This window comes from Polyodon spathula, chromosome 6, assembly GCF_017654505.1.
Source record: "Polyodon spathula isolate WHYD16114869_AA chromosome 6, ASM1765450v1, whole genome shotgun sequence".
Taxonomy (NCBI): Eukaryota; Metazoa; Chordata; class Actinopteri; order Acipenseriformes; family Polyodontidae; genus Polyodon; species Polyodon spathula.
The window spans coordinates 55174419-55186513 of NC_054539.1; the positions used below are offsets into that span (position 1 = coordinate 55174419).

Here is a 12095-nt window from a genome sequence, read left to right on the forward strand (position 1 = left end):
TATATATATATATATATATGGTATTAAGGCTGCTCCTGATTCTTTTTTTTTTTAACAATTTAGTTGAATTTATGCTGAATTTTATTTTTGTATATAAAATAAAATCAACCGATAGAAGATCTGCATTTTCTCTGCGGCAGTCCATAAGTGAGTGGAAGCAGGACATAAAGGTCTTTAGTTGGTTTAACCAAAGGGAGAGTCAAAGATCTGCCCCATGATATACAGGTGTCCAGTCGTAAGTGAGCAGAGGCGGAACATAATTGGGAGTTTAACCAATGGAAAAGTGAAAGATTTGCCCTGGTTTTACAGCTGTCCAATTAGTGAGCAGAAATGCGAAATAAATATGCTAGGGTAGGGTGTATGAATAGTTGAATTTCGTGTGATATTGCTTATTATAGAGACAGTTATTTAGAACTTGAAGTAATATTTCAAATTCCTTTTTACAAATAAAATTAAATGTCATAAGACAATGAAGACATTGTATGTAGTCGATTTGGTTACAAATTAATTTTCAACAAGAACTTTCTCAGAAAAAATTGAGGTATACACCACAAATATCCGAACTGACACAGGAAGGGAAGGGATGTACTCGCCACTTCCAAAATTGATTTTATGAGTGGTATCCATGGCTTACCCGGTAGCTGTCAATTAAACAAAAGTATACTGCTGGAACTGTATTTTGTTCAGTACAGATATGGAACAGCACTGGCTATAGCATTCTAGGATGTCTGTCAAAGCACAAAAACATGAGCGTTCCCAAATTCACTTGCGAGCCACTGTTACACTCAAAACTTTTGGACAAACCCAGATTGATTTTAAACTCGATGAGCAGAAGTATAGTGGTACCATACATCACAATGAGCACGTAAGAAAAACCGTGAGGCTCTTTATTGCTTGATTGAGTCTGTTGTTTACCTTAGCAAGCAAGAACTGGCATTCAGAGGGCACAATGAACACAAATTCCTCAAAAAGAGGTAATTATATGGCATTACTTTCTCTTATTTCAGACTATGACAGTATGTTAAGAAATCACTTGTCAATAGCCACAGTATTCCCAGGTACCTGTAACAAGATTCCTAACAACATAATCTCTTCAGTGCCTATGCTCCTGCTAGATGTACTGGAAGAAAGCCAAGTACATAGCTGTAATGACAGATTAAATAACTGATGTTGGAAACGCAGCTCAGCTGCCTTTGAGTTTTCGGGTACTAGTATGTGACTGACAGTGGAACGAAAGAACTGTGTTCTGTGAAAATGTGTTTTATTAAAATAATTTAAAAAATGCTTTTAAAAAGACCAAATTCCCATTGGGCTTATTTTGCAGAGATGAATCTACAGATGAATCAACTAATGCCCATAAATTAACCAATCAAAAATATTTAATCGATTGACAGCCCTAAAAATGTACGTTCATGTGAATGGAGACTTCTTGCCAGGAGAAGTTGCTACCCTGCAAAGTAAATGAACAAGCTCTACAATGTGTTTTTACATGAACACTTGACACTGTGGATGTGAGTGATGGGTCTTGGCTCGCACTGTTGGCTGTGAGTTCCTCATCTGTGTTTCTGGACACTCTGCAGCTGTGGTTTTATAACTGAATGAATGGTGAGACACAGCCTTCTCTTTCATCTGACTACAGGCTAAGTCCCATGGGCGAAATCACTGGGGAGAAGTACAGTTATACATAGATACATACATAATGCATACAAATACAGAGTGTCCCATAGGCATAATTTGTAATGCGCTTCAATCTTCATTTGTTTAATGAAAGGGGTACTGTCTTTCTTAATACTTAAGGGATTTTTAAATACAGTTAATTTATTTTCATTCAAAGTTACTTGCGCTTGTGTGTGGGGGTGGGTGGTTGTTCTTTCTCGGAACTCTTTTGTTTTAAGTAACTTCCAATATTTCATTAAACATTTGTTATGTATGTAATATGGCCCCTGAAGCCAAGGCAAGTCCTTAATCTCACTTTTTTAAAACCAATAAAACACGTTGGAAGTGTCCGACCTCACTGGGATTGCAATAGGAGCTCACAGGTACCATAATACTGCTGCTGCTCAGAATGGTTTGATACTGTGATGCTGTAAACTTCAGGTTGAAACCCACCAGTTAAACCTCTATTGGAAGACAACTTTAGATGTGTACTCTTGCAAAAATGTATTTTCTATATTTAAATATATTTTCTATATTTAATGAATACCCATTTGGAGTTTGGAATAATATGCGTTTTACTTGCTTACCTTGTTCATGAAGTATGTATCATGAAATCAGTAATATCAAAACAATCCATCAATTTTGATGGATTTGTTTTCCATTCCCTGCCTACATTGTGCCTTTTGAGTTCTGATTTTTGGGTTATATTTTTTGCCTTTATAAAATCAGGTTAAATGTAGAACTTTAAAAAATGGTATAAAGTGTTCTAACATATAAAACACCAGAAACTTAGCACTGCAATATACACCCACCCCTTGTTATATCGCCCTTCGCTATACTGCAGATTCGGATATATCACGGTCCTGGAGGTGGCTCCCCATGTTTACAGTCTACCTGTGCATGCCTTAGCTGCAATATACATAGCAATTTCACCTAGAATTACTGTTTGTTTAATTTCGTCCTGCACACCACAAAAATATACAGAACAATTAAAGACAAAGCATTAATATCGTACTGTTATAATATACACATGTATTCCACAATAACACAAAGCAAATTAAACATCTATTTGCTGAAGCGGTTTTTATTTTAGCCAACGAGGTGTTCACGTGTAGCAGTAATACACTAGCAAAAGCCACAAGGCAGTAACGTCAGCTCCCTAGCAGCAAGCCTCCTATGTCGGGAATGGATTCTTTCAATGCAGCGGGTTTGTGCATTTGAGAAAAGAGATGAAGACTCATGAAAGTAATTGGAGACTTTAGTTGATGAGAAGCAATTACCCTCCACAGTACAAATTAAAATGGTGTGCTGCCCTTTTTATATGAAAAATGAAAAAAGCAGGTGCTTAGAGGATTTATACTGCACCCTGATGCCCCTGATAAAACGAGGGAGTGGTTGTACAGTATTTGTTAGCCTATTTGTTTTTCTATGGATCTCTCGCTATATCCCGGGCCTTGATATATAGCGGATTTATATTGGACCCCGACACCCACAATATATCGAGTGGGTGGTGTACTTTCATTTAAAGCACTTATTAAAAAGGAAAAAAAAAACAACTTTCTTTTTACAAAAGAGGATCATTAGAAAGGATCTGGCTTACAAATAAATCCTTGGTTCATTATAGCTACACAACATTATTGAAGCAATCTGTCAGGTTAATAACCGAGTAATTGTAAACATTTAATTTGGGATGTTGTAATGGTGTATACCCTATAATCAGAACCTTTTGGTGTGCATGATTTTCATCGTATCTCTTTTATCTCTCTCTGTGTGACAGACCCCGATGAACCAGGCCTACTCCCGCTCCCACTGTGTCTTCACGATTCATGTGTCTGGCTGCGAGCTGGGCTCTGCCACGGTACGGCATTCTAAACTGCACCTTGTGAACCTGGCTGGGTCCAAGCGTATGGGTAAGACAGGTGGGGAGGGGTAGTTGCTGACCGAGGTCAAGTACAGTACCTATAGAAAGTCTACACTCCCTTTCAAAATTTTCACCTTTTGTTGCCTTTTAGCCTGGAATTAAAATGCATTAAAATTGTTGTGTTTTTTTTTTCATTTATCAACACATCCTACCCCACAACTTCCAAGTGAAAAAATTCTAGAAATTTGTAGAAAATTAATTAAAAATAAAAACTGAAATAGTTTGGCTGGATAAGTGTCCACCCCCTTGTAATAGCAATCCTAAATTAGCTGAGGTATAACCAATCTCCTTCAAAATCACACACCAAGTTAAGTGGCCTCCACCTTTGTTAAATTGTAGTGATTTACATGATTTCACGATAAATTTAGCAGTTCCTGTAGGCTCTGCTTTGTAGTGCATTTCAAAGAAAAGACTCAACCATGAGCACCAAGGTGCTTTCAAAAGAACTCGGGGACAAAGTTGTTGAAAGGCACAGATCAGGGGATGCGTATAAAAAAAGATCAAAGGCCTTGAATATCCCTTGGAGCACAGTCAAGACAGTTATTAAGAAATGGAAGGTGTATGACACCACCAAGACCCTGCCTAGATCAGGCCGTGTCTCCAAACTAGATCACCGAGCAAGAAGGAGACTAATCAGAGAGGCTACCAAGAGGCCAATGGCAACTTTGCAAGAGCTACAGGCTTTTATGGCCAAGACTGGTCAAAGTGGGCATGTAACAACAATATACTGATTGGCGCAAACCCAACACAGCGCATCACCCAAAGAACACCATCCCTACTGTGAAGCATGGTGGTGGCAGCATCATTTTATGGGTATGTTTCTCATCGGCAGGGACTGGGGCATTTGTCAGGATAGAAGGGAAAATGAATCGAGCAAAGTACAGAGAAGTCCTTGAGGAAAACCTGCTGCCCTCTGCAAGAAAGATGAAACTGGGACAGAAGTTCACCTTTCAGCATGAGCTGATTTTACATTCTGTTTTTGCTTTTTAGCATTATGAAGCACGATAGGTACTCTTCCTGCCTGGGGCCAGAGTTTGCCAAGGAGGCACTGGATAATCGCAGCGCCTGCGAATCTTGTGCCGCTTTGTCTTGAGAATAGGTTATCCGGCAGGTCTAAGGAGCGTTTTGTGTCCCTTACTCCTGCTTAGCACTTTTCCCCATCACCTGCTCAGAGAAGTGGCTGCGTTCTCACCCCTATGGCTCTGTGCCAAGGATGAGCGGACGGCGCACCCAGGAAAGTAGCCCAAGCTGTCTTCGTGGTCTTCCTCATCCTCCTCCAGCTCTGCCTTTCCTCCCCTGCGGAAGAGGAAGAAGAGTCGCCGTTCCAGGCGATCAACAGACTCTGAGCAGATGGAAAGATCTGGGCAGCTGTTTCCCACCAAGGAACTGTGCTTGCTGAATTACTGTGGGAACGTTTGGCACCATCTGCCCTGCATGCCCCCCTTGGGGCTCCATCGCTGCCTGTGAGGAGGTGGGTGAGCAGGAGCTGGCCTTTCCGTCTGAGGATGTGGAATTGGACGGCACGTCCCCAGCAGTAAAGCTGTCCGTGTCGGCAGAGGTCATACTGCTAATCAAGAGGGCCACTGCAACCTTACAAGTGCCCTGGCCTACAGCAGGGGAAACAGGGAAATCCATTTTTGATAAGGAGTCTACTGCCTCTCCCATATCCCACCCAGTTAACCAGAGTTTAATAATTTAAGTTGGAAATTTTAAGGGAAAGAAGCAAGTTAGTATACTGACCCATTCGGTAATGGTTACATTTCGTACTTGAAAGGGAACATTAGGATATTATGATAACCCCGGTTCCCTGAAATAGAAATGTAACCATTTGTCTTCAAAATCGCTGCATCTATGATCAAGAACGAGTCTGTGCTCACTGAAGAGCTGGACCCAAGACTGGTAAGACAGTTTCATAGTTTAGTCTGGAGATGCAAAACTAGACCTTATCTGAAAGGTTTGTACTTGTTAAGAAATAACTTGATTTGTTCGCTGATGTTTAGCCAGACAGAAATATTTATAGACAGAAATATACTAAAGAGACGCACCATAATAACCTTGGTACCACATAGTGGTAATATATAGATCCTCTACTGTTTATATTAATTAGAAATACCTCATTGACTGTCATAACAATCCACACTGTAACAAATAAGGGTTTCGTATTTGTATTGTTATAGTGGATCATTGTTTGTATACTTCAAAAAGCCCAGTCCTAAGATCTCAAAGTTAGCAGATGTAGTAAAAGAAACATACTACACATGTACACCTGGGATCTCATAAGCAGAACATCTGATACAGTGTAAATAATATAGCCATCATAGGGAGTGTTCAATCATGTCAGGTCTCCTGAGCTACCAGCTGCCTGTTTCCCTTGCGAGTACTGGAATCATTTTGCTGAATCTAAGCCCCAGATCCACACCACTGGCTTAGGAAACAAAGTACTTACAATAACGCAGAGTGGAACACACACACACGGGAGAAAAACTACAAATACTGGCTCTGATCAATGGTTATAGTGGAAACCAGTGGCCTGTGGGTGACTATCAGTAGGTTAATATAAAGTACCAGATTCAAAGTACTGTACAGTACAGTGTACAGTACGTTGCTATAGCAGAACTTATAAAAGTTGCCACTGCAATTTAGAAGTTTTCCCATGTTTTTCCTATGGTTACAGTATACTATGAATTTACCATAGTTTACCAGTTTTGTCATGTTTTTTAAAAAATGTAGACAAACTGCTGGTTAAAAAAAAAAAAAAAAAACAGTAACCATATGAAGGGCTGAATAAGCTCTCCACAGGGTCTTATTTTGCTCAGAAAACATCACTTTATCAAGTTTATTTTTTCTGCATGTCATAAAAAAATGTAGAGCTTAATACACTTTTTGCACACAAATCTAACAAGTAATGTTGTTTACATTCAAATAAACACAGTCTTAAGGCGCTCCGCATGGAGTGCAGGATGCGCCCTATAGCCTTGACGTCGCTGGTTTGAGGCCAGGCTATTCCACTGCCAATCGTGGATGGGAGCTCACGGTAGATTTGACCGACAGGTCGCCATGTTGATGACTAGCATTTACAATATATACAACAGGACTTCGGTTCGGTAATAAAGGCTTTCTGAAGAGTTAAAATAATTAGTATTTTAGCTTGATTATGACAGTAACTGAAAAATAAAGAAATGTGTTCACTTCCCTGGAATTTTTATACAGTCATCTTCTCTGGCATTTGATTAATATAGTTCTGTGTCCTGGCATTTTATGTATATACTTCACTCACTGCCATTTTATGAACATAGAAAATAGTTCCCTAGCATTTAATGTAAATAGTTCACTGGCATTTCATGGAGTTAGTTCTCTGGCACATCGATTGTATATAAGTTCCCCTCCCACAATTTAAAGATAATAAAAAAAACGCCCATTACATGAAAACGCAGCATATAATAGCAATGTGTGTTCAACATATACACATCTCCTCATATTGTCCCCATTTGAAAATGTAGGCTACCATAAAAGTTCACTTGGCCACCAGGTTTTGCAAGCTAGGGGCCAAATGGCCACCAGTATACAAAGTGATTTGTCACACCCTGGGTTTGGCACATGGTCTCTACTGTAAAGCAGTGTGTAACAGAGGGAATCCTTCAGGCTGGCCGTGTCTACTTTTCGTTAACATGAAGAGTGCTCCTCTCACCCCCGCTCAGTTTGGGAAGTGAAGCGTTAACAAGCTTCCTTAATCTTAATGCCACTCCCTATAATTGCATCCCTCTTCTCCAAATGGACAGATTAATAGAGATCCCTGTTATCATTGGTTGTTTCAAGTGCCCAATAAAAGAAAATTATTAATCTTATGAACTGGAGTGGTTTTTTATTAAAACTTGAAGGCGTCAATGACAACGCTAGCAGGGAGGGACCCCCACCAGAGATCGTTAACAGAGCCCAGAGACTCTGAGTCTCCTGAAAAGATCCAGAGGCTAGGCAGGTATGGCTCTACCTTGCTTTCCTGTTAGAAATGTACTGATGGTATGCCTTTGTGTTTTAAAGAACAATATGGAAGTCTGCATTTTTATTTATTGGTGCATTATATCCTGCTTATATCCTGTTACTGACTCACTGAGACACCTGGTACTCAAGAATACGGAATGCTTGTTTGTTTGAGGTTGCATTCTTGCTATTACCTGGCATTGCTTAGGCATTTCTACTTCTAGTTTATAGAAGTCAACATTTATGAATGTATCCACCCCCCCCCCCCACCGGATCATAAACATGTTTCCCAAACTAATGACCAAAAGCCCAAGCAGAGGATCCTCCATAGGTTACAAACACTCACCCTGAAGCAATTTCTCAGAGCTGACCAGACAGACTGATTAACACATACCTGGAACCCAAAGACTGTGCTTTTAGAGCCTGAGAGAGAAAATGTTTTTGAATTTGGTGCAAAATTCTTGCAGGCTTATCTGGCCAGAGAAAATGTGCAGGGCAGGGGGGAATTTAGAGCTGCATGTGTGTTTTAGGGTTGGTCAATTAAGAGAGATTTAATTAAAAATTGTGGTTTGAATAATGAGCCAGTTGTGTGCCACAGCTAAAAAGAAAGAACACTGTTGGGAAATGGAAGGTAGCCTATTTGAAGCCAGAATTTGGACCTGTATGTTTCCATCTGTCACTGGGATTTACTTGAAGGGGATTTACATCAAATGTGTTACGGTCTGTCAGCAGATTGAGATCAAAACCTTTTTATTTCGGACCAGTAGAATCTGTTTCCTAAAGAGCATCAAATGCAAGTGACACGAGAGTCAATTTTTAAATCTCCAACTACATAAAGAAAATGTCAGTGATGCCAGTTCTACGCCTGTCAGGTAAATGATGGAGGTTGGCAGGTTAATTTATAAAAAGCATTTATGTAAAAACATGGTAGATACAGATGATCTTTGAATTTTTTTTATGTCTGATTTCAGACTGGAGTAGAGACCACTGCTGGAACCGGCTACAGCCCAAGTTTAATACTGGAAAGAGATACAGCTAAGATTTAGTTTTGATGGAATGTGGCATAACACCAAGATTAACACACCTTCTCTTCTTTGATAGTTCATTGGTATGTTTTAATATCCACAAAGTAGACTGGAACAAGTCTTTTCTAGTAAGCTTTTACCATACTGGTATATAGGTAATACTCTGGCCCAGGCTGAACTTGATATTCACAGGAGGAATACCACCCCAAAACTGCCCATATACAGCTTGGCTAACCTTAAACTTGATGAGTTGTCTCTGCAAAAGAATAATAATAAATTCTGCTCATTAAAAGAAGGATATGGTTTTAATGTGAAGTCAAGGAGAACATCTGCACACACGCACAGTCCATAGGCTCTGGCCAAAGCCTTCCAGCAGACTTCATGACCAGGGAGACAGGGCTGTGTGGAGATGTGCTGCACAAGGACACGTTGACTTCATCTGTCATCAGACATGTGGAAGGCGGCTGTGTCTGGCAGTACTGCTAATTACCATCTTGAAGCCAGTCACATGCATGATTGATTTCAATTCTGGAACAAAAACTTTGTTTCCGTTGGCTTTGTGACTCCAGTTTAGTCAGGTTTATATTTGTGCTTCAGGGTTTCCATTATAGAGTTATTTCTTTTTACAGAGGTGGTTACAAATATTGCATCATCATGCATTTAAGATGCTTAGACCAGTAAACCTTCCTTATTGGGATACTCTCTAAGATGTAGTGATTAAAAATTGTTAGATAATAGTGGTGTGCAGGGAACTATTACTCATATGAGTAAGTGTTGGGGGGGGGGGGGGGGGTGGGGGGGGGGGTGTTTGATTTTTTGATGTATAAAAAAGTTTCTGTTTTCAGAAAGTAGCGTTTTAGCAGTTTCACCCTATTTGTAGGTAAGGGACGTAATGGGACTGTAACAAAGTGCCCGCCCCTGTGTATATTATTTGTTATGTGTTGGGTGTGGTGTGTTTAAATGTTGGTGTATATCATTGGTACACGGGATATAAACGGGTCTGTGTAACACTGTTTAAAAATGTATATTTGTATTTAGGCACGAGGATTGCACAGCACTTCACGTGCAAGTAAAATGTAGTAATATGTGAGCACGGGGAATTGCACTTTATTAATTCACGTGCTGGGATTCAAGTGAATAATTAATTGGTAATTGAATCCCAGCACAATAGTATATATAGATGCACGTTGGCACATACTGGGGTTGGGTGTTCGGTGAGCGGAGAACGGGATTGGAGACGGAGGAAATAAGTAAGTAGTAATAATAATAACAAAGTATCTGCTCACCGTGTTTGTCAGTGTCTGTCCGTGCACCGTTTTGTTAAGTTTAGTCTGTTTTCGTTTGTCTATTTATTTTGGCGTAGAGTGCCGTGTCCTGTGTTTTTCGTGTTTGTTAAACCTTTTATTTTGTATTAAACCGGCGCCAACAGGCGTCTTCATCACTTCATTTCATCCGTCCTGTGTTTTGTGTATTTCATTACCTTTCCTGGTTCTGACGCCGCCCACTTCGGCCGTCTAAGGGACGTACTGTTTAGTATAATGGGGTATATGAAAATTAACAATGCGTGTCTGTGCTGTGTGTCCTCTGACCTGGAGTGTTTAGGGACTTGGTGTTAGTGTGTTTGGAATGTTTATTCAGAGATCTGTTTGCGGCTCAGTTTTAGCACCACCCTGCTGATGTTTTATGAACTTGGTGCCTGCCAATCACTGGTGTCTACTAAAGTCCACTGTCCTAGCATGCTGTTCAGTTTTTATTTTATGTCCTGTCTTCGTTTATGGCAGATGGGAAGTTACAGATCAAATAGATTGGAAAGTGTGAATTATACCAGGCAGGTACTTTTTATGTTTTTTCCTTCATGAGCCAACTTGTATTTTAACCTAGTACTATTAGAATACTGTCATTCCCTGGCCTTTATTATTTATTCATTTATTTTCTTGAATATAGGGTGAGGGACACTATCACTGGCTAGATTCAGGCACAGTGCAGACAGGTGCCAATAAATCTTTCTCTCCTAGCTCTGTGAGCAATCACACCTCAGTCATAACCAAACACCCCCTGACCTCTGAATTGTTTGGTGGACTATTCATCTTCAGAAGGCATAAAAGACTAGTTAATTAGCTAGCTGCTCCACCTACTGTTGACCCCTCATTCTTCACTCTGATTACTTGACTGAACTATCTCTCCTACACCCAGTGATACCCATTCTTTATGCCCATGCTAACCATAAACAGATACACTAGTGCCACTTGCTGGTCATTTACTATAAATCTAAGAGCAAGGGTGACTCATTGTCACACGGGAAGATTGCACATAGCAGCTCTCACTTCAGATCCCATTTATTCAGTTCTTATTTATGTACCCATCTTGGTTTATGCAATGTACAGAAAAAAACAACTGGCCCTTTCACTACAGATCACATTCATATGGGTAAAGTAATTGAAGTTTTAACATGGATTTGTCTGGAAATGGGGGGAATTAACCGTACTCGAATGCATGTGTACTTATCTATCTTAAAATTGGAATGAGTTAGAATCAACAGCATGGTGTGGTTCAGTATTGTTCCAGTCCATGTGTACAACTTATGGTCTGATGTTGCATTGCATCCATATGTTAGCTTTCCACGTAATAAAAAAATATTGAGACAAAAAAAGACTATAACAATGTTACACTGTAGCTAACACATATACAACAGAACTACTCTGTACCCTCACTGGTGCACAGACTCCAGGGGAGAATGATAATCCCACTTAATGCAAGATGCATGGTGTGGCACAATTAAGGTTTTCCAGCATTTAGATGAGGATCAATATGCGTGACTAGTCTATAGCGTGAGTGCAAGTGTTAGCTCATTGAAAGTGTGATTTGCACACTGCAGTGGTTTAGTTAAAGCTCCAAAGGCGAATCGTTGATGGCCAAATCAGCCCGCTGCTAGGAATACTCGCCAACCCCGCAGAAACCTTAATGGCTGTATAAAATAATTACAGCCTTTCACTGGGAACTGCGGAAGGGGTTCTGGTGACAGAATGCAGCAGTGTGGACTGAAGATGACATTAGTTTTACTTGGTCATGCTGAATACTTTAAACTTAGTTGGATTTTGTTTTAGATAAATAAAGAGGAGAATTTAAAGGTCTCTGTTTTATGTAATACAATGTCACTGGCTTCTACTGCTCTGCACTCTGTGTTTTTCCTCAATTCCTGAAAGATGGTTATAATGTAATGTTTTCCCTAAGTAGTTTACCACACTGTCTACAGCCAACATGGTGGCTATGCACAGGTAGCCATTTTTAGTGAAAAGCCTGAGATAAAGCTAGATACTGAAGATAGACTGCTAGATATTTAACAGTGACTGATTGCTCTTCTGAAACTCGGCCAGAGGAAGTGGGTTCCCGATGGTTTGAATTTATAAAGCTTCCCTCAATCTATTTTTAAGCACTGTAATAAATTTGAAGCATTTGCTTTTAATCTGCATGACGATGGCAGCGTAATCTGCCAGACTTTCTGAGCGTGGCGCTGA

At 40.0% G+C, this 12095-nt stretch overlaps 1 pseudogene; it reads left to right on the forward strand.

The window, feature by feature from the left end:
• Nucleotides 1–4670, forward strand: part of LOC121317699 — a 31257-nt pseudogene extending 26587 nt beyond the window's left edge.
• The last annotated feature ends 7425 nt before the right edge of the window (nt 4671–12095 follow it).